Raw genomic sequence first — 23,952 nt, 5'->3', positions numbered from 1 at the left:
CTTAAAGAATTCCACCAAATTAGTCAAACATGACTTTCCCTTCATGAACCCATGCTGCGTCTTACCAATGGGACAATTTATATCCAGATGACTCGCCATTTCTTCCTTGATGATAGATTCAAGCATTTTCCCTACTACAGAAGTTAAGCTAACCGGCCTATAGTTGCCTGCCTTTTGTCTACCTCCTTTTTTAAACAGTGGCGTCACATTTGCTGTTTTCCAATCTGCGAGAACCGTCCCTGAGTCCAGTGAATTTTGGTAAATTACCACTAATGTATTTGCTATTTCTCCAGCCATCTCTTTTAGTACCCTGAGATGCATTCCATCAGGGCCAGGAGACTTGTCTACCTTTAGCCCCATTAGCTTGCCCAACACTACCTCTTTCGTGATAATGATAGTTTCTAGGATCTGACCTTCCTGTCATCAATTTTTGGCATGTTATTTATGTCTTCCACTGTGAAGACTGACACAAAATACCTGTTCAATGCCTCAGCCATTTTCTCATTTCCAGTTATTATATCCCCCTTCTCATCCTCTAAAGGACCAATGTTTACTTTAGCCACTCTTTTTTGTTTTATATATTTGTAGAAACCTTTGCTATCTGTTTTTATATTCAGAGCTCGTTTACTCTCATAATCCATCTTACTTTTCTTTATAGCTTTTTTCGTGGCTTTCTTCTGACCTTTAAAGATTTCCCAATCCTCTAGGTTCCCACTAATCTTTGCCACTTTGTATGCATTTTCTTTCAATTTGATACCCTCTTTTATTTCCTTAGATATCCATGGCCGGTTGTATGGTAGTACCCTAACGTGTCTAAGGCGGCCATGGGGAGACTGGGGCTGAGGGAAACCACCAAACTTTTCCACAGGTGCAGAGGAAGTGTCAAAGATTCTTCAGATGTTGATAGAGAATGTAAAGATTGAAGAGGCGAAAGAAAAGCCAGCAAAACTAAAAGGGACCCAGTTAGAGCTCGCAGAATTAAAAAAGGTCAGAATAGAGCTGACAAAGGTGCCAAGACAGGGCTCAGGGAAAGTGGAATTGCTGGAATAGAAACAGCAGAGTTTGAAGAGAATGGTTAGGAGAGACTTTCTACCAATATTTCAATAGGAACCAAGGAAATAACCAAATTAAAAATCAGAAAATAAGTGAGATGCCCTCCAAGTGCCACAGGGGAATGTAGAAGAAGCCAGCCAGCTACCTGAGGGTAATAATGTCCAGGAGGACAGATTGGGGAAAACCCCATTCCTGAAGAAAAAGGGAAGGCAAGACATCCTAATGGGAACACAAGTGAAATCACTGTGGAATTAGCCAGTGGCAATTCAAGTGGTCAAGTCCAAATTTCAAATCTCACCAAATCCAGCTTTCGAACCCTCAAAGTCAAAGCACAGGAGGGGAACCCAAATGTCCCACCAGGACTCAAGAACAATTTATCACCCACTATCAACTTAGAAATAAGAGTTATCAATCGGAACTATTAATGCTGCATTTAAAGGATAAAGGATCTCACAGATTGTACAGCCATGCAGTAGCAATTATTTGTATCGTAAAAGCCTTCAATCTCAGCAACCTGTGAAATGTGATTCCTTCCAGGACCCCAGAGTTGAACATGACCTCAGACAAATCTAAACACCGCCAAAGTGTGTCTATTGGCAGTGGCATACTCAGTGCACAACCACCAGATGTTAGTGAACACCAAGACACCTTTGATGATACCTCATGAGGATTTAGCTGGAAAAGGGGCCAGAAGGCAGCAGATTCTGAAACCTTTAGGCTCTGAAGGCCTTCTTTAAGGCCAACTCTAAAGAAATTCAAAGGTTGCAAGGTTACTTCTTTTGTAACCTTATCAGCTAAAGATGCAAAGTAATGTGGTAGCTGATACTGTATCCAGCGTTCAACTCAGCACAGAATCATCACAGCTGAAAGTAAACAGCATAGCTATAACAGTGCAAGTGATATGTGAGTGTTTGACAATGAATATGTGTCTGTGTATTTTGTCATTGCAACCTGATAATAATAAAATGCTCCTGTCATTGCTTTGCATTTCATGTGGTGCAGAGGGGTTAGAAAATTTGCTTTATGTCAAATAATGATTTTAATTTACTGGCTAGAAACCTGAATTGAGCTGACAAAAGCAAAGACTAAAGGTGACTTGAGCTTGCAGCTAAAGATGGCTAGCTCAATCTGCATCACTGTACATTCCATATTCCAATCCATTGGGTTGGAGGGAGAATGTTTGCAATACACCATCCAGGATGATGTCTTCATTAGCAAGGCATCAAGAGGACTTCAACTGGTGGAGAGGAATAATCTCTTGTACTCCAGCCAAGAGTGGGTCTCCAGTGTGAACTCATCAACTGATAATAGGAATGCCTTAAACCCACTCACTTGAACAATATGTCCCTCGCTCTGAGAGGGGGTTTCCCAGATATGAACTGATTAAGTTTGCAAGGAGGTTTACATTATTGATGACCATGTTTGAATCACTGGGTGACGGCCACATGACAGACACACCCTTTTTCTGGTTTGAGCTTCTTCTTTCTCTGCAGAAGAGAACATGCAGTTGAGTCGCTGAGAAAGAATTGATCCAAGTGGGGTCCCTCCGCACTCCCTATCTCTCCAATTCACCTTGCAAGCTTTGCATGCTGTTTGCCTATTGTTGGGAAGTAAAGATAGTAAAGTAATTTATATTTGTATTGTGTGTGTTAGAATGAGATATAAATTTAAGTAAGCTTAATTTTTGTGTGCTAAGAAAAGGGTAAGAACTGGGCACCGACAGCGCCAAGGGGTGGGACCTAATGGGAGCAGGCGGGGCCATGATGGGGCAGGGAATGGAGTTCAATCCTGATAAATGCGAAGTGATGCATTTTGGTGGGAATAATGTAAGGAGGAGCTACACGATAAATGGAAGAACCATAAAGGGTGTAGAGACGCAGAGGGACCTGGGTGTGCAAGTCCACAGATCTTTGAAGGTGACGGCACAGGTGGAGAAGGTGGTGAAGAAGGCATATGGCATGCTTGCCTTTATAGGACGGGGCATAGAGTATAAAAGTTGGGGTCTGATGTTGCAGATGTATAGAACGTTGGTTCGGCCGCATTTGGAATACTGCGTCCAGTTCTGGTCGCCACACTACCAGAAGGACGTGGAGGCTTTGGAGAGAGTACAGAGGAGGTTTACCAGGATGTTGCCTGGTATGGAGGGGCTTGGTTATGAGGAGAGATTGGGGAAACTGGGGTTGTTCTCCTTGGAAAGACGGAGGATGAGGGGAGACTTAATAGAGGTGTATAAAATTATGAAAGGCATAGATAGGGTGAACGGTGGGAAGCTTTTCCCCGGGTCGGTGGTGACGTTCACGAGGGGTCATACGTTCAAGGTGAAGGGGGGGAGGTTTAACACAGATATCAGAAGGACATATTTCACACAGAGGGTCGTGGGGGCCTGGAATGTGTTGCCGGGCAAGGTGGTGGAGGCGGACACACTGGGAACGTTTAAGACTTATCTAGACAGCTATATGAACGGAGTGGGAATGGAGGGATACAAAAGAATGGTCTAGTTTGGACCAGGGAGCGGCGCGGGCTAATTGTTCCTTGTTTCTCGTGGAAGTGGAAATGACTAGGGTTGGGAAGCATTTTCCGATCAGGGCCATTGTGATCTCCTGGACTCGTTTCGATCACCTCAGGGGGTCGGAGAGGAATTTCCCAGATTTTTTTTTCCCCATATTGGCCCTGGGGTTTTTCACTCTGGGTTTTCGCCTCTCCCTGGAGATCACATGGTCTGGAATGGGGGGGTGGGGGTGAGTTAATAGGTTGTAATGAACAAAGCATCGTAGCTGTGGGGGACAGCTCGGTGGATAGGATATTGGTATGTAGATAGGCTGGAAAATTGGGCGGGGATCCTGGATTCAGGATTCAATCCTGGACCGGGGAGCGGCGCGGGCTTGGGGGGCCGAAGGGCCTGTTCCTGTGCTGTATTGTTCTTTGTTCTTTGTTCTTTGTTGACATAATGGGGGCTGGGCAATGCTGGGGAGGCAGAGGAATACTCTGCGTCAGGGATCGTCCGGGCGGCGATTTGCTGAGGGGGCGAGGGGTGGGGGGGGCTGCGGTATCAGGGCGGCGATCGGCCAGGGAGGTCAGCGATCGACTGGGTAGGCCAGTGATTGGCTGGGAAGGCCAGCGAATGGTGGGGAGGCCAGTGATCGGGGGGCACTATGTCCAGGGGGTGAGGATGGCAGTATCTGGGGAAGCGTGGGGGGAGTGTCAGATCTCTCAGTATTCTGTGTACACTTGTACAGAGTACTCGGAGAGTTCAAGGTGCATGCACATTTGCACACTTCATAGTCAGCAGCCGGCTTCCCAGTGAGAATAGAGTCCTTCCACTGCCCCTACTGGCGTGAATCACACTTTGCCTCTTTTTTTGCACTGGGAGCTCGCCCAAAAAAAGGGTGTAATTCTATCCCATTTTCACGCTCATTTTGCTCTTAGAATGTTTTTGGTAAGATCACCCCCCCCCGCAATGTTTCTGTTGGTTGGGAAAGACCACACGGCAGTGTCTAAAACGAAGTCATGAAATTAGGAAACACTTCTACACACTAAAAGTTTGAAGCTCTCTTCCACAAGTGACAATTAATGCTGGGACAATTGTTAATTTTAGTTCTGAGCTTGGTAGATTTTCAATGTGGAAAGATATTAAGGAATATGGAACAAATGTTATGATCTCATTTATTAGTGGTACAGGCTTGAGGGACTGAATGGCTTCCTTCTGATCCTATGTTCCCATGTTTTGTGAATCAGTCTGAGGGACAGCGGGGAGTTAGTCGCTATTGATGCCCAGGGTGCATAGGCAAGGATTACTGATGGATGAAAGAAGCAAAAGATCTAAATCCCTTTTGGGGATTTCATGTATAAACACTCACTGTGCTTTACTACATTCCTGCCTTTGCTATTTCTGCACAGGCATTACCCACTGATAATAAATAGGTTAACACCTTAATTAAAATAGTTATTAGCACATTAAGAGATCTAAGTTGGATAGTTGCCGAAAACAGGCGTGGGGATTGTGGTATGCAATTAACCCATACCCGTTCATTACATTGCAGTCAATGTTATATTGATGCTGCCTGCTGTTTTACATGATTGCTGCATGCAGCTAGTGTTCCCTACATTGTTCACTGACTGAAAACATCAGCAGGGGGCCCAATATCACGGGTGGCTAGTGCTACTTAAAGGCAGCCTGCACCTCTTAAAGGGGAGGTGCGCTGTGCATCTAAGATGCCGGCTGGAGTCCTTTGTGAACTGAATCTATGTTGTAATTATGTTGAAGATTGGCTTGTGAGAGAGCCAAGGGTAGAAAATCTCCAAACACACCAGCCCGCCAGGCAAAATAATCCAACAACCAACTTGTAAATAGTTGATGACCCCTTTAAAAAAGTGCTTAAGGGAGAGCACATTATTCTGTTTAATGTCAAGCTAAGCTGTACAATAGTAAGCATTGGCTGGAGTGTGAAGCTGCAAAATGGTAGTGGTGTCTTCACATCAGTATTGTACTCCGATGCACAGCTTCACCTTGGTGCACTGCATGCAGTGATTAGCACATACATATCAGATTAAGGTTATAGATTTAATAAAATATCATAAACAAACTTGTACATTTTCTTTTTTTTGGTACCTTTCAGTACTTTAATTCTAATCAAAAAAGCCAATTCAAATTAAGTCCAGTTATGGTCACCCCATGAGGGACAAACAAAACCCAAGCTGACAAGACAAGACATTGCATCCCATCTTGGGCTTGATCTGACATTTCATCTTAGCCAAAAGGGCAAGATGGCTTTGAACAATTGCAACAGGTAAAGCCTCGGTTTAACCTCACTGGCTACCCTCATCATTTACTCTACCCCAACTTAAGCAAATCACGATCGCAAGCGTCAGCACACCCCAAGTGCAATGGGCTAGCCTCATCACCTGCTTGATCATGGGGCATAATCGTCTGACCATTCACGCCGGCGGGATTTTCTGGTCTCGCTGCAGTGAAAGGAGGTTTGGCTGGGCGCCAAATTCTCCATTGTCGCTGCAGCCGCAGCGGGGTGTGAATGGACAGTAAGATTGCTCCCTTAGTTTCACCCCTGCTGGGTAAATATATGGATTTTCTTTTCATACTGGAGAAATTTGACATTCAACAAATATAACATTTCTCTTTCAGGGTCAATTAGGTTTCTTTTAGGTGCACAGGCAGCCACCACTTTATGAAGATAATGTCCTACACACTTTCCATTGGAAGTGTATCTCCCACCTCTTTTCTGAGCCTTATTTGGCTATGGAGCATCTAAGAATTGGACACTATGACCGGAATTCTACTGACACGCCCACCCGAGGCTCAGAAGTTCGCGCCCGAGGCCAACGGAGCATGCCATTCTGTGAGCCCGGGGTGGGCGTGCCAGTAAAATCAAGGCCTATATATCTCAATTTGGCCCCTTAGTTTTCACATGCGATTTTGCCAATTAGATTATCCACCATCAAATGTGAATTGGAGAGCAATGGAAGGGAAGGCAATTGTGATTAGATTGTTGTTGTCTTGTGTTTGCTTAGAATAAATTCTATCAACAATTTTAATGACACAGCAAACATGTATCATATTTCATCTTTCCAAAGTTGCTGCCTGACTTGCTAAGTATTTCCAGCATTTCCGTTTTTATTTCAGATATCCAGCATTTACAGTATTTTGCTTTTACGTGATATAATGATTTGGCCCAGATACACCTTGCATATCTTGTACTATTCACATTGACAGAAGACATGATTTGTTGCTTTAATCTTTTTCCAATCACCTTTGAAAATGGATTTTGCATCAGTGGTGATGTGCCAACATTCTCCGCTGAGCACAACGAATACTGCCCTCAAAAATCCAGTGATCATTGTGGTGTGAAAATGCCCTTTCCTGAATCAATTTGAATCTGGCACCAAGAAGGCAGAAGCAATGTCATCAAGTGGGAGGAGCAACCAATCACCTTGAAGTATTCTCACAGACAGCAAACCAGGAATTAAAAAGCACAATACCTTTTTTTTTACAGACAGTGGAATGAGTGATTAGCACATACATATCAGATTAATGTTATAAATTTTTTTTAAATCATAAAAAATCTTTTTAATTTTTTTTAAAATGTGGATTTTCTTTTCATTCTGAAAAAATTTGACATTCAACAAATATAACATTTCTCTTTCAGGGTCAATTAGATTTTAGAGCAGTAATTATGAATATGGTCCATTATTAATAACTCAGTTATACTTTATTCTTAAAGGTGTGAAGTTCTCACCAATTTAATGATCCCAGTTGATTGCATTCTAGGGGAACCTCAACTGTTTATCCTCTGGAGAAGTGTAGAATGACTGACAGCAGCACCTTTAACTGCACATGTGTGCATTCCAGAAATTAGTGTCAGTTTCAGAAGAGGAATGATGGCCAATGCTGACAGTTTTGCCATTATTAATACTGCAAACTCTGAGTCAATGTTGAATTATGTAACTTATGTCCTGGTAGTTTATGTTTCGCAAAAATACACAATACTTCTGTTTGGAAGCTTCTGTAGATAATACTTTTGTACTTCTCATGAACCTTCTGTACATAGTACAATGTTTTTAAGATTGAAATTCACAGTTCAGGTAACACCATCAAATTTCAGCTAGTATAAACCGTAGCATCTGTCAAAGTTATTCTTCACAAATTACTTGTTTGCTTTGTTCAAGGTCTTAATAAATCTGAATAATCAGCGCATTAGCCAGAAAGATCAAGTAAACATGCATATCCTGGATACAAAGACTCAAGCGCACATTTGCATTTTTCCAATATGACTCATTAAATGACAAAAACTGTTATCTCATTCTCTGAGAAAGCTTTTAATTAACTCACATCCTTGAATGAGGGATTCTCAACCAGCATGTCAGATTTCAGAGATAGCTGTGGCAAAACTAAACCTTCGAACTGACTTTTGCAGATATTGAAGTTTGCCACTTGAACTCTAAGACAATAGTTTTGGTGGAATATTTTTAATATTCAGGTAGTATTCCTTAGTTTTATGTAGCCTATGCAGAAGTATTTTTCCAAGCAAAAGACAATATATTTTTTCTCTTTTCGTAATTATAGGCTTTCAATTCTTGTATCGTACTCACTAATTTCTCAGCACACTCTGTATGGACTTAACATCCTTCCTAAACTAGGACATCCAAATCTGGGCATAATGGACTAAATTTTCCTGGTGGGTGGCACATAGATGGGGGATGGACTATCGGCAAGGTCAAAGAGGTGATTGGCTGACGCCCCTGGGAAAGATGAGTAAGGTTCAGGCAGACAGAAAGTGAGAGGGTGTCACAAAGTTTAAGTTTAAAGTTTAATTATTAGTGTCACAAGTAGACTTACATTGACACTGCAATGAAGTTACTGTGAAAATCCCCTAGTTGCCATACTCTGGCACCCTGTTCGGGTACACTGAGGGAGAATTCAGCATGACCAATGCATCTAACCAGTATGTCTTTCAGACTGTGGGAGGAAACCAGAGCACCCGGAGGACACCCACACAGACAGAACGTGCAGTCTCCGCACAGACAGTGACCTAAGCCGGGAATCGAACCTGGCTCCTTGGCGCTATGAGGGAGTAGTGCTAACCATTATGCCACCATGCCATTCCAAAATGAAGGTGCTCACATAAACGTTCAAAGCGCTTGCAAAAATCTTATGTCAGAACTGCGGGGACCAGTCTGCAGGGGAACTCTCTCTGAATGAATGCATTTGCCTGCGATCCGATGCATATAATGTTTACATGAATGTGTAAAATCATACGATGGCACTTTGATCTCCCTCTGTAAAGCTGCCTCTAATATCCAACACATAACCGTTCCCAATGGCATACAGGGCCCATTCGTAAAATTTCACCGAAGTACGTAAGTAAGGGCTAATTGCTCTTCTAATACCTTCATTTGTTACCCAGCACTGCCAGGTAAGTAGCCATTGTCACTGGGGACTTGCTTCTGGGAAACGCATGCTCATATATTGGTGAGCTGTCCTAATGTGCTGGGATCTAAATTTTCACACCTCCAAAGCTACCTGTATAGGGCTGTGAATATTCCAGCCAAAGGCCATGAAATTCAGGTGTGCCCATTTTCTGATTGGTGAGGTCCGAAATGCCATTGGTTAACCCCAAGTTTCCATTTCCATGAAGTCAGACAAGTGTTCAGTGAAATGTAATTGAGGATCAGGGTGTTGCAATGGAAAGAGTATGGGTGGCCTGGGAGGTTGATGGCATGGTAAGAGGAGCAAGCAGCCTATATTCTTTCAAGGAAGCAGCACTTCTTTACTGCCAGTTTCACGTTAATATATAAAAGCTTAGCTCATTGGTCATGGCCTAACACTTTATTTTGATTGCTGCCTGTTAGGCCACATTTAGGCCTGATTTTCCTGAGTATAGATAGTTTTGACATTGAGGGCCTCACACAGATGGTCACCCACCTTTGTAAGTACAGGGCCCAATGCCTTTCTGAGGTGTGGGTGCTGCACATTGCTTCTTTGGCCTTTACCAATAGCACAGGAATTCATCATAATTCTGTGCACCTTGTTCAACATATTGGAGGCTTAGGGTGCCATTTAGCAATCAATGCTGCATGGTTGAATTTCTATCTGCAGCCGAGCCAATGATTTGTCCAGCCTAACTCTCTGCTTTTCTACCCTTTGCCTTATAACTAATGTCTGGGATTCTGATTTTTTCGTATCATTATCAACATGTCATCCCACCATTTGAAAAATTATAAATCAATCAAAAACACATCAATGTCACTGTTTTTCTACTCCTTTACTAATTGGTGTACATTTCCTTGATTTAAAATGTATCACTTCATTTCCCCATGTATTCAATTTCACCCTCTATTTACCTGTCCAATCAATTAACATATCCTTTCCCCTCATTATGTATAGTCCTTTTGCAATTAACCATGACTCTGATTTATGCAAGGTTTAGAGATTTTGATTTATTTGAGAGAGAGAGAGAAAAGTGATAGTCCAACATTAATCCCTGAGAAATATCACTGTTTACATCTCTCCAGTCCAAAAACATCAATGTTGAAGTCTTCTGAAAACCCAGTTGGCACAAAATCCCATGAATTTTCTTTATCAACACACTTGGTTATTTCTGAAATGAACTGTATGACATTTGTGAGATACAATATGCTTTTTACACAGCGGTGTTGCTTTATTAATTCATGTCTTTTTGAGTACTTGTTCTATCCCATGGGTAACGGTTAGTTCAGTTGGTTCAACAATTAGCATGTGCATCAGGCTAATGCCAACTGCACAGGTTTCGATCCGGATTCTGGCTGAGGTAGACTCAAAGCCTGTCTCCTTGTCCAACCTGAGGCAAAAAAAATCCCAGCACTGTTTTTCAGAGAATATTCGCTAAGGACCTGCCTTCAGGCAGAAAGCTGCAGAAGATGACTTCAAGTAACTTTGCTACTACCAGTGTTTAATTGGATGCTCCATAAAATACCCTTTTTATCTTTCTGAAAACGGACATCACATTGACAAACATCCACAAACATCTAGTCCTCTGGCACAGCTCACAACTTCTATACTCAAGGGTGTATGAAGGTTGTGGTCAGAGCCTCTGAATTCCTCACTGATTCCTCTCACTAAGCTAGAATGAAGGCCAGGAAGGCCTGAGCCCCTATCAGTGCTGATTTATCACCAACATTTTCTTTTAACTATAGTCGCATTATCTAATTGCTCCATCTCCCCTTCTCCACGTTCCCATTCAAAGTCTGTCAAAAGTGAAATATTGAGTGGGATTTAATGGCCTCGCTCATCCCGAAATTGTAAAATCCCGCCCGGGATCAACGGACCTTCCCATTGTCCACCCCTCGCCTGCTCCGATTCTCATGGCGGGTGGGCGGTAAAATTCCAGCAAATATATTAATTTAGTATCTGTTACTTGTCTTCCACCAGGAAATGGTTTTTTTCTCTTTTGTATCTTTTATTGGCTTAACCCATTTCCTAGTGTTTTACTTTTATGGGAGAAAAACTCAAATTTGGTGAGTGCAATGGAAGCTAATGGAAGGGTAGATGTGGTGTGTTGTATTGCCAACAGTTGATCCATTTCTACCCCATTTGTGTCTGTGTGGGTTTCCTCCGGGTGCTCTGATTTCCTCTCACAATCCGAAAGATGTGCTGGTTAGGTGCATTGGCCATGCTAAATTCTCCCTCAGTGTACCCGAACAGGCGTCGGAGTGTGGTGACTAGGAGATTTTCACAGTAACTTTATTGGAGCGTTAATATAAGCCTACTTGTGACAATCATAAATAAACTTTATCCTTAAATACTTGATTGTCTTTTATTGGCCTTTGATTTGTTTCATACCTCTTTTTATGTGTTATTTTTAAATTCTCTATTCATCTAAGTGCTTGGCTTTCTTATGGGAAGAGTTATTTCTGATAATCAAATCTCGTTTGAAAAGTTTCTCATTTCATTTTATCTGCCAGTTTTGCTTTCTAATTTATATGGGTTAATGCCATTTTTGCCTTATTAAAATTGACGTTTCTTCTAGGCAAGTAAGTTTATCTTTGAGTGCGCTGTTCTTAACCATAGAAAGCCAGTAAATATTGCCCAAGTCAAGGAACTGTTGTCACTTTAACAAAGGTACACTTCATGACTTCTCAGATACTTCCACTCTGATGTGAAATTCCAAAAGGAGGTTCAGAAACAGCCTGCTTCCTAAAACAAACTCTCTCCTAGTTTAACACTGGCTGGCTGTCTCCAATTCAAAACTTTACACAGATTCTCAGCGTCCCACTCAAAGGAACTGGTCTTCAAGGCTTTCATCCATAGCAACTCAACTCAGTTATAGAATCATAGAATCATACAGTGCAGAAGGAGGCCATTTGGCCCATCGAATCTGCACTGACCACAATCCCACCCAGGCCCTATCCCCATAACCTCACTTATTTACCCTAGCTAGTCCCCCTGAAACTAAGGGGCACTTTAGCATGGCCAATTCAGCTAACCCGCACATCTTTGGACTGTGGGAGGAAACCGGAGCACGTGGAAGAAACCCACGCAGACACAGGGAGAATGTGCAAACTCCACACAGACAGTGACCCGAGCCGGGAATGCTAACCACTGTGCCACCGTGCCACCCTTTCCATCCCTTTCCTTCAATATTTTTTTTCCCCTCTCATCTCAGAGTCTATTGTTCTTAAACACCTTGTTGAACTCAAATTCTCCAAGTATAAAAATTTCTAATGTTTTCTACTTTGTCTCTGCTTTTGGGTCAATAAAATTTAATACATCTTCCCCGGTTTACTCATGGAACCCCTGTAAGATGCAAATTTTCTTTGTCACCTCTGAACTCCCTTTTGAAATTCAACAGCTGAAAAACAATTTCCCCACTGATCTCACAATGCAGATTTCAGATTCAACTTATTTACTTATAACCCAAATCCACCGTGACCTCACATTATAAATGCATAAACCTAACACCTTTAATCTTTCATCTCTTTGACCTCGCAGATAACCTGTCTCTAGTAACCTTCCCCCTGTTCATTTAACCCTGGTCTCATCCACACACACTTTTCTATAACTGCACAGGAAACATAATCACTAAAGTATAAAAATTTACATCACATCTGCGCCTTTTGATTATTAGTCCAGTGATGTTACCATAACATTGCTATCTCCCTAATGGAGCAGGGGTGCTGGCAGGGGACCTATACATAAACTCAATGTCATAACAATTTCCATTTCATTTCTCAATTTAAATAGCCTAGTGCTTTAGTGGAATATTTGATTAATGCAGCCCCTGTCCTCCAATTTTCCTACTCTATCCCTTTTGGAACTGTTGCAACCAGGAATGGTTAACTCCTAAAACCAACCTCAGCCCAAGTCATGGATTTGCTAATGCAATTATATAATTTCCCAATAGCAATACTGATTTTGTGTGGAATTGACTACATTTATATCTGTTTGCCAATCTTACTCTTTTTAATTAGTCTTCCTCCTGAACTGCTCTTTGTTACTGTTCAGATATTCTCACCTATCTGCGCCCCTTGCCCTTTCTGATTTCCTTGCTGCTTCCTTGCCTCCCATTTTTGCTGTTTTCCACCAGATTAATCAAAACTCTCCTTGACTGCATTTGTTACTGTCCAGTTGGCAAAACCATGACTGCTTAATTTTGTGGAAGGAGTGTTTTGACGATTTAAAGTTGAATTGTGACCTGAAGACTTCAAACAGTAAATTTAATTCACAGCCCATAGAACTCAGATAACCTTGCTTCAAGCTAAATGGTCGCAGTATTCAATGCTCTTTAATACAGGACAGATTATTGTTTTGAAAATGAATGTAACTGCTTCTTAAAGAAGGTATTTTAAAAAATCATGGTGTTCCCTTAACAGGCTGATTATAAACAATTAATGGATTTATTCCAACAATATGGAACAAATTTAGTCTCTCAGAGCCACACAATGTATGCGATCACACATCTTGTACAGAGTTAACATTTACTGTTGGTGAAACAATACATTATTTTTTGTCTAGATGTCTCAAAGGATTTCAAAGTAATTGTACCTTGGCTTTAGATCAACACACACTTATTTGGTCTTGCTGGAATTCCAATTTACTATTTAATTTCTCCATAACAAAAGACAACTTAAAAGGTTCCTGGTGTTTGCCAAAGGTGAACCTTGTTATATTTCTAAAATGACGACATTTACAACACAACACCATTGTTCTCCTCAGTGTCTCAATAATATTACATAACCTCACTGCTTCACACCAATGCATAGTCCCAGTGCAGTGATCAATGTCGTTGTACTAACGTACAGCTGCACTGAGCAATGGAAAATGTCATTTACGGTTCCAGTGGCAATTGCATGTTACATCTGCTATCGGCAAAAGTTAAACTGGACGCAGCAGTCTGTAATTGCTTAACTTGATATGTCCTTCACTTTGTTTTTGGAGCTGGAAATGAGAGATTTCTAAACTGTCCGTGAGGCATCACAGGAAATTATTGACACTGTCTCAGCAACTTCCCTACAAATATTGACACATTTCTTAAGACCCCCCCACCATCCCCATACTAATATTTGAAAGACGGTATCACTCAGTGTCATGCAGGATTCACTTTTATTGGTATAAATCAGCAGAAATGTGCTGGTAAAACACATGCAGAAAAATATGGAAATCTGAATGGCGGTGGACAGGAATTTAGCTGCCTGGTGGCATCTTCTCATGAACCCCATTCAAACATCTTTCGGTTGCAGCATTGTTATGTTGTAAAGATTACCTGACCATTAACCATCACACTTTCACATTATTTTCAATGTGGCAACATGCATTCAATGTAGCATACAGGCAGCACGGTGACACAGTGGTTAGCGCTGCTGACTCACACGCCAGGGTCCCGGGTTCGAATTCCGGCTCGGGTCACTGTCTGTGTGGAGTTTGCACATTCTCCCCGTGTCTGCATGGGTTTCCTACAGGTGCTCCGGTTTCCTCCCACAGTCCAAAGATGGGCAGGCTAGGTGGATTGGCCATGCTAAATTGCCCCTTAGTGGGGATAGCTAGGGTAGATGCATGGGGTTATGGGGATAGGGTCTGGGTGGGATTGTGGTCGGTGCAGACACGATGGGCTGAATGGCCTCCTGCATTGTAGGATTCTATTCAGCCAATGAATAAGAACAAACCTCTCATCTCTTGGTGACAATTGGCCACAAGTTCCTGGCCCACATTGTGCCTGGCGCTGATCCCGCTAATCCAGGAAAATTGCGTGCGGGCCTAAAGTCAGTTTTTTGCGCCTGATGCCAGGCAGTTCGCAATCTTCCCGGTCACTTTCTGTTGGCGCAAACCGGATCTCTCCCAAAAAGAGGTCCATGAGTTGGACTTCAATCTCATGAGCGAGTTTGGCACATGAACATTCCCCCCTCCCAGCAGGAAGTCACACGGGTGCAAATCACTGCTGGTCCCTTGATGTGTGGTCGAGGTGCCATGGATTGCGAGGGCAAGTGAGGAGGTACTAACCTCCAGGGTGCAAAAGGGTAAGTCAGCCGCTGCCATGCCGTGGTGTGGGATGGGGGGCCTTCAAAGATGCAGGAGTGGGCTGGGCCAGGAGCTTCTGTGCCGAGTATTCTCACTGGCTGCTGAGAGGCCCTTGAGGGACTGCCAGTGATGCCAATTGCAAAATCTGCTTGTGTTGCGTTGGTTACCCTGCTTGAAAGACTCTGGTTTATTTTTGACATTCCATCCCAGGCCCCACTAACAGTTATAAACACAGGCACCATGGTCACACCTTGGGGTGGTGGGGAGAGGGGGAGGGCTTGAAGGCATTGCCCAACTGGCAGTGCAAACTGGCACCCTGGTAGCGCCAACTTGGCACTGCCATGTGGGCACTGCCAGGGCAGTGCCAAGGGGGCTGGAGAATGAGGAATGTTGTGCGTGGGGCACTGGGCATGAGGGGCCTCGGGCATCAGAGGTGGGCATGAAGGGTTGGTCGTGAAGGGGGTGTGATATGAAAGGAGGGTCATGAAGAGGGTCGTGAAGGGGGACCATTGGGAGGGCCACACCAGGGATCTTTGTTGGGGGGGGGCTGAGGAAACACCCCTTCAATGAGGGGAGTGCGGTGGTGGGTCTCCGATGTTCGTGGGGAAAGGTGGGGGGTTTTCAATTTCAATTTGTGTGAAGCTTGGTTTACTGGCATGTTTGGGCCCCACCCCTCTCAGAACCGGTGCAAAACTCACCACACTCCCAAAAAATGATTGTGTGGGAAGATTATGATCTCATACATGCCGGATATACCAGCACAGATTGCACCTATTTTGTCACCCCAAATGACACTTGGGGGGTTGGGAGGGGGATTTTCAGAAGGCCTTTGAAAAGGTGCCGCATATGAGACTGTTAAATAAGTTCAGAGCCCATGGTGTTTAGGGTAAGATCCTGGCATGGATAGAGGATTGGCTGACTGGCAGAAGGCAGAGAGTGGGGACAAAGGAGTCTTTTTCAGAATGACATCCGGTGACTAGTGGTGTGCCTCAGGGGTCAGTGCTGGGACCACAACTTTTCACAATATACATTAACGATTTGGAAGAAGGAACTGAAGGCACTGTTGCTAAGTTTGCAGATGATACAAAGATAACCTGTAGAGGGACAGGTAATATTGAGGAAGCAGGGGGGCTGCAGAAGGGCTTGGACAGGTTGGGGAGTTGGCAAAGAAGTGGCAGATGGAATACAATGTGGAAAAGTGTGAGGTTATGCACTTTGGAAGGAGGAATGGAGGCATAGACTATTTTCTAAATGGGGAAATGCTTAGGAAATCAGAAACACAAAGGGACTTCGGAGACTTTGTTCGAGATTCTCTTAAGGTTAACGTGCAGGTTCAGTCAGCAGTTAGGAAGGCAAATGCAATGTTAGCATTCATGTCGAGGGGGCTAGAATACAAGAGCAGGGATGTACTTCTGAGACTGTATGAGTCTTTGGTCAGACCTAATTTGCAGTATTGTAAGCAGTTTTGGGCCCTGTATCTAAGAAATGTTGTGATGGCCTTGGAAAGGGTCCAGAGGAGGTTCACAAGAATGATCCCTCGAATGAAGAACTTGTCGTATGAGGAACGCTGAGGACTCTGGGTCTGTATTCATTGGAGTTTAGAAGGATGAGGGGGTATCTTATTGAAACTTACAGGATACTGCAAGGCCTGGATAGAGTGAATGTAGAAAGGTGTTTCCACTAGTAGGAAAACTAGAACCAGAGGACACAACGTCAGGCTAAAACAGAAATGAGGAGGAATTTCTTCAACCAGAGAGTGGTGAATCTGTGGAATTCTTTGCCACAGAATGCTGTGGAGACCAGGTCATTCAGTGTCTTTCAGACCGAGATAGATAGGTTCTTGATTAATAAGGGGGTCAGGGGTTATGGGGAAAAGGCAGGAGAATGGCGATGAGAAAAATATCAGCCATGATTGAATGGCGGAGCAGACTCGATGGGCCGAGTGGCCTAATTCTGCTCCTATGTCTTATGGGCTTATGGTCCTATGGATTGGGGGAGGAATTCTCCAGGTCCGTTATCTCCAATCATGAATTGCGATGGCTTGGAGAATTAGGAGTTGGTGGGAACTTGATGCATATTCAAAACGACAAATTTAAATATAATTAGTGGGCTTGCAGCACAATTCAGATGGCCCTCGCTGTTCACTCACCTCCCCGGCAGGATCAGCACTGGGCAGACATTGGTACAAGGACCTCACAGACAAGGACCTGATGTGTTGGACCCCGAGGATCAAGGAAACACCACCAATGCCTCAGCAATGAGTGGCACATCACACGGGCATTATCTAACCTGACATACCCACCCCCCCAACTCAGGCCCCTTCCCTGTGAGACCACCGTGCACAGCTCCCTTCCCCCTCAGATCCTCCACTCAGCCCCCCTTACCCCTTAGACCCCCCTGTTCAGCACTCCCTCCCCCTCAAACCACCCCACACAACCTCCTTCCCCCTCAAATTGCCCACTCAATTCCCCTTACCCTTCAGACTCCCCATTCAGCACAACCTCCCTCTCAGATTCCCCATTCAGTCCCCCCTTACCCCTCAGACCCCCACTCATCCTCCCTTCAGGCCATGTGCTTTGGCAGTGCCCACCATGCACTTCCCCTGTTATAGTTCAGGTCAGAAACTCCAAAATATTTTATGGAGCCCGCCTGGATCATAAGTTTTTCATGTTGAATTTGGCTAGGATAAGCATCATGGGTTTCACTTCAGGCACGATTCAAATGACCCACTAGGGAGCTTTTATCAAACAAAGTTTATTTAAGAATATAGTTAACATGTATAGTAAGAAAATTAGCAATAACTTCTATCAATTACAAACAACACCAAAACAAACCATCATAGTGGTAAAACCATACCTTAATGAATATAGGAGCTGTCGCAATCAAATCAATCCCTTAAATAAGACCCTTGAAACAGGTTTAATACAGAATAGACTAATGCTCACGTGATACTGGAATTGATCCTTTAGTTGAAGTCTGCAGTTCTCTGGATAGACTCAGAACAGTTTGAAGCTAGAATAGCTTCCCAAAACACCAGGGACTCTAGGCAAGCCACCAACAGCAGATTCCACCCTTCAGAAAGGCAAGACCTTGCTTTCCAAGCAATGTCCCTTCTAAAACCAAACTAAACAGCAGCTGAAAATGAAAGACTTCCTGTTACCTGGCCTGCCAACCAGTTTTTTACCAATGCAGAGTCATAAACATCCCAATAAAAATAAACAAACCCTATTTGACCAGCAATAAAAAGACTCCTCCAGACAAACTGATGTCATAATGAGAAAACAACTGAAGCCAAAAAGGCCTGCTTACAACTCCAGAAAGCATGATTTCAGAAAAAGCATCCCTTAAAGGTACACTAACATCACTTGCCCTGGCACCCTTTCACAGGCACCCTAGCCTGGTGCCTTGGCCCCGAAGGGGGTTCAAGGAAGTATATCTAGTGACCATTTGCCCATCTGCTGCTACCCTCAAAGGTCCTGGGATTAGGTGGGCTCGGGCTAGGGGCAAGGGGTTGACCTCGCTACTCTCCGCCAGGATGGGGGTGTTGTGACTGGATTGTCCATTCTAATCCTCGCAGACCAGAAGTTCACCCCTGGCATGGTGATTTCAAGCAGCCTTGTGAACAATTTCTGCATTCCTGCCTGTCAGCTGTGTAAATTCTGAAGTGGCCAGGTAAATTTAACCTCCGTGCCCCCAGTCACCTGGCAGGATTTTAAATCATTGTAGCACTCCATTTTACAGCAGAGATTTTCTTTCTACCTGTCAGAGCCGCAGGTGTGATCAGATCTCTTTGAAGTTCTCTGACAGACAGCAGATGTCAATTTCACCTGTGGGAGGAGAGAAGGGGCAGTTCCAGTCTATCCAGTTGTGCACTCAGCCCCAGTGTATGCACGCAGCTTTGATTTGAAGTTGCTGAGGCTTCCGAGCAAGCAGAAATCAATGAAATCCTCTCCATTGTACTTGAAGCCTTTGATCTGTAACAAGTTCAATGTGCAGTGCCTCATAAAATATTCAACTGCCAGCTCAATGGATTTCTGTCATCCTCCAGCCACCTGTATTTATTTTCTCCTGTATTTCCTGTATTTCTTCCAATTCGGGAGAATCACATCTGTCATTTTTTGGGAAAATTCCACCCAATGTGAGCAATTGATGGTGGAATTTATGGAAACTTGCCCTTCTCCAGTACTCTGCAGGAACAAAATGCAAGATTGGTTCCCAAACTTTTGCAAATCAATAACGATGCTATTAAATTGATTTCCTGCTAGGTACATATCAAGGCAGCAGTCAATAGGCCGCAGATTTCTAACCTGTTCCTCAGTTACACATCAGACACACCTTGATGTCTTGGCTAGTATTCTGTGTAAAATCTTCAGACAAACCTTGAGACATGAGACTAAGAATTTGATCACAGTTTAATTAACCCTTTCTGTGCACTAAAGCATATTTTTTGTGATAATGACCTGGCAAGAATTCAGATGTCTTTAGGCAGTAAACTTCAACTTAAATTTATATAGTTGTCTGCTTAATTTGCCCAAAACTACAAAACTGTAATGATTTCTAGCCTGTAATGAAATTTGTCTTTCTCACTGGTGCATTGATCCGAACAGGCGCCAGACTGTGGCAACTAGGGGAATTTCACAGTAACTTCATTGCAATGTAAGTCTTACCTGCGGCTAATAGATAAACTTTAAATTGGTCAGGAATTTACACTGCTCACATCAACGCATAGCACCCTTTCACATTAAGTGGGTATGAGATCCAGCTGCCGTGCCAGATAAACTTCTATTCACTTTTTTTTATTCATTCATGGGTCATAGGCATTGCTGGCTCGCCAACATTTATTGCCCATCCCGAGTTGCCTGAGGGCAATTGTTGTTGTGGCTCTGGAGTCAGATGTTGGGCAGACCAGGTAAGGACGGCAGGTTTCTTTCGCTAAAGGGCATTAGTGAATCAGATGGGTTTTTCCGACAATCGACAATAGTTTCATGGTCATCAGTAGATTCTTAATTCCAGAATTTTTTAAAAACAAATTCAAATTCCACCATGTGCTGTGGCAGGATTCGAACCTGGGTACCTAGAACCTTAGCTGAGCTTTTGCATTAATAGTCGAGTGATAATACCACTAGGCCATCACCTCCCCTGTTCACTTGACAAAGAGCTTTTATTTCTACATGCATTTCTTGACAAAAAATCTTTTAGTCTGGATCTCATGTAGGGTTTGTACAGGCACAAAACACAATGTTGCACACGGTGCAACAATTTAGTTTTGTTTGCATAACTTTGAAGCATCTTTCAAGTCCTGGAAATCTATATGGAAATCTTCACTTCCATCAGTTTATAATGGGTAGTAATGGTCAAATAAACTATTGAATATTATTGCCTGTAATGACTTACTGCAATATGTTCCATGAAAAATACTAGTTAATAAATAAAAAGGAATTTATTTTCAGTCAGTGGGCTTGGTCTCGCAAGCTTTGTCTTAGCATGGTGACTATAGCAAAGATATCTGAGATATGCAGGAGTGCTTTATTTAAATATTTTAAAAGTACTTCAACATTAATGTTCCAACAAAAAAGTACCCATCATTTGAAGAATTCTATCATGCAAAGTTAAAAAGGGCTGATATATTTTTGTGTATGCTTGTATTTCCATTTCCCTGTACCTCTTTTGAACCAGTTTTTTTGAGTTGGTTTCTCTTTTGTATGAATATTTTTGACGATCAATGTTTATTTTTACATTTTGTTTTGGAACACTTTTGTCTCAGATATGTAGGGAATGTTTATATTGAAGAATAAGAATTTAATGTTAATGTAATTACTGGAAAGTTATCTTCATCTGCACCTAACTAGTATGTCTTTTGGACTCTGGGAGGAAACTGGAGCACCTGGAGGAAACCCACGCAGACGCAGGGAGAACGTGCAAACTCCACACAGACAGTGACCCAAGGCTGGAATCGAACCCAGGCCCCTATTGGGTTACTGCCCATCTCTAATTGCCCTTGAGAAGATTTTAGTGAGCTGCCTTCTTGTGTGCAGTCCATGTGTTTTAACACCCATAGTGCTATTAGGAAGGGATTCTCAAGATTTTGACTCAGTGACAGTGAAGGAACGGTGATACAGTTCCAAATCAGGATGGCATGAGTTCGGTTGTGAATTCCAGAATTTTGACGCAACCATGATGAAGAAATAACAATATATTTACAAATTAACAACTCTCCATTCACCTGATGAAGGAGCAGCGCTCCAAAGGCTCGTGCTACCAAATAAACCTGTTGGACTTTAACCTGGTGTTGTGAGACTTCTTACTTTACAAATTAGGATGATGAGTGACATGGAGGGAACTTCCAGGTGGTAACACTTCCATGCACCTGCTGCCCTTGTCCTGCTAGGTGGTAGAGGTTGCATGTTTAGAAGGCACAGATCAAAGGAGCCTTGGCAAGTTGTTGCGTTGCACCTTGCTAATGATACACATTGCTGCCACTGTGGAGGATATACATGTTTAAAATGGTGGATTAGGTTTAGATTAGGCTTTATCCTGAATGATGTCAAGTTTCTTAAGTGTTATTGCAGCCAAACTCATCCAGGCAATTAGCCTTCCAGCCTTCCATCACACCTCTGACTTGTGCCTTGTACATTGTGGACAGGCCATTGGGAGTCAGGTGAGTTGCTGAATTCCAACCTCTGACCTGCTCTTGTAGCTACATTATTTATGTAGTTAATCCAGTTAAATTTGTGGTCAATGGTAATTCCACCATTGTGTGTCGGATCTCAAGCAACGACGAGATACAGTATAGGAAAGAGATAGAGAATCTAGTGAACTGGTGTGACGACAATAGTCTCTCCCTCAATGTCAACAAAACGAAGGAGATAGTCATCAACTTCAGGATGCGTAGTGGAGGGCATGCCCCTGTCTACATCAATGGGGACAAAGTAGAAATGGTCGAGAGCTTCATGTTTTTAGGCGTCCAGATCACCAGCAACCTGTCCTGGTCCCCCCATGCCAACACTGTAGTTAAGAAAGCTCACCAATGCCTCTACTTTCCCAGGAGACTAAGGAAATTTGGCATGCCCACTACAACTCTCATCAACCTCTACAGATGCACCATAGAAAGCATTCTTTCTGGTTGTATCACAGCTTGGTATGGCTCCTGCTCTGTCCAAGACTGCAAAAAACTACAAAGGGTCGTGAATGAAGCCCAGTCCATCACTCAAACCAGCCTCTCATCCATCAACACTGATACACTTTCCGCTGCCTCGGAAAAGCAGCCAGCATAATCAAGGACCCCACGCACACTGGACATACTCCCTTCCACCTTCTTCCATCGGGAGATACAGAAAGATGCAAAAGTCTGAGATCATGTACCAATCAACTCAAAAGCAGCTTCTTCCCTGCTGCCATCAGACTTTTGAATGGACCTACCTCGCATTAAGTTGATCTTTCTCTACACCCGAGCTATGACTGTGACACTATATTCTGCACTCTCTCCATTCCTTCCTTATGTCCGGTATGCTTTGTCTGTGTAGTGTGCAAGAAACAATGCTTTTCACTGTATACTAATACATGTGACAATAATAAATCAAATCAAATCAAAATATTGATGATGAAAGATTTAGCAATGAAAATCCCATTGACTGTAAAAGAAATTGTTTAGAATCTCTGGTCTTGGAGATATTCTTTACTTGAAACTTGTGGCTCAAATTTGGGAATGTGAAAATCAATAGTGCTTAGGGCAAGATTGTTTGCACTTAGTTAAAGTACCCAAATATCATTGTCATGGTTGAAGTGGTTCAAAGCTGCCAGCTCACTATTACCCATTTTATACTGTCATACAAAAGCAAAATTCCACTAAGAAGCCTGAGAATTTCCAGTTCGTCCTGACAGGAGAGTGTGGACAAAAATAAAAATATGTTTCTTCATTATATTTTCATGAGATGTAGCCTTCACTGGCAAGCGCAGCATTGTTGCCCATTTATAATTGCCTTTGAGAAAGTTGTGGTAAACTGCCTCCTGAATCCTGCAGGCCGTGTGGTGCAAGTATGACCACCGTGCTGTTAGGAGGGGAGTTCCAGGATCTTTCCTCAGTAACAGTGAAGAAATAGCCATATAGATCAAAGTCAGGATAGTCTACGGCTTGGAGAGGAACTTATAGGTGGTGGTGTTCCCAGCCATCTGCCACCCTTGTTCTTCTAGATAGTAGGGGTCACGTATTTGGAATTTGCTGTTGGAAATGCCTTGGTGAGTTGCTGCAGTGCATCTTGTATTTGGTACCCCACTGAGGTGGAAGAAGTGAATGTTTAATTAGGTAGGCGGGGTGCAAATCAAGCGGGTTGCTTCTCCCTGGATGTTGTTGAGCTCTTGAGTGTTGTTGGAGCCAGACACAAATGAGTTTTCCTTCACACTTATGGCTTGTGAAAGATGGACAAGCATTGGAGATAGGGGCCGCGATTCTCCCATTGCGACCCGCAACTTTTCTGGCAGGTTGAGGTGGGAGATGCATGTTGCCGGCCTTGTAATGGAATTTATGCATGCGCCAGGAACGCATGCGCATCTCCCAGAGTCGGCGAACAGTCGCCAGTCAGACCACGCTGGAAACCGGCAGGAAAGCAGGTAAGTCATTTGAATCTTTTTTTAATATGTTTTAAATATGCTTAGCAGTTCATTATCGGGAACTTTCAGGTCCCGATTAAATCTCCCATCCTGCCAGGTGGTGCTCCCTGGGCAAGGTGCCCATGCCCTGGGAGCACCACACCCCGCCGTCTGACCCCTTGGGAGGCCCCGATTGCCTCCCCCTTCATTCCGACTGGGTCTCCCGCTAGTTCCCTGAACATGGGAAGCTAGTCTGAACCCCAGCGACGGGATTCAGACTAGCTCCCCATGTTCGGGGAACTAGCAGG

This window comes from Mustelus asterias, chromosome 20, assembly GCF_964213995.1.
Source record: "Mustelus asterias chromosome 20, sMusAst1.hap1.1, whole genome shotgun sequence".
NCBI lineage: Eukaryota > Metazoa > Chordata > Chondrichthyes > Carcharhiniformes > Triakidae > Mustelus > Mustelus asterias.
The sequence above is the reverse complement of the archived record's forward strand: the minus strand, read 5'-3'. Positions refer to the sequence as shown.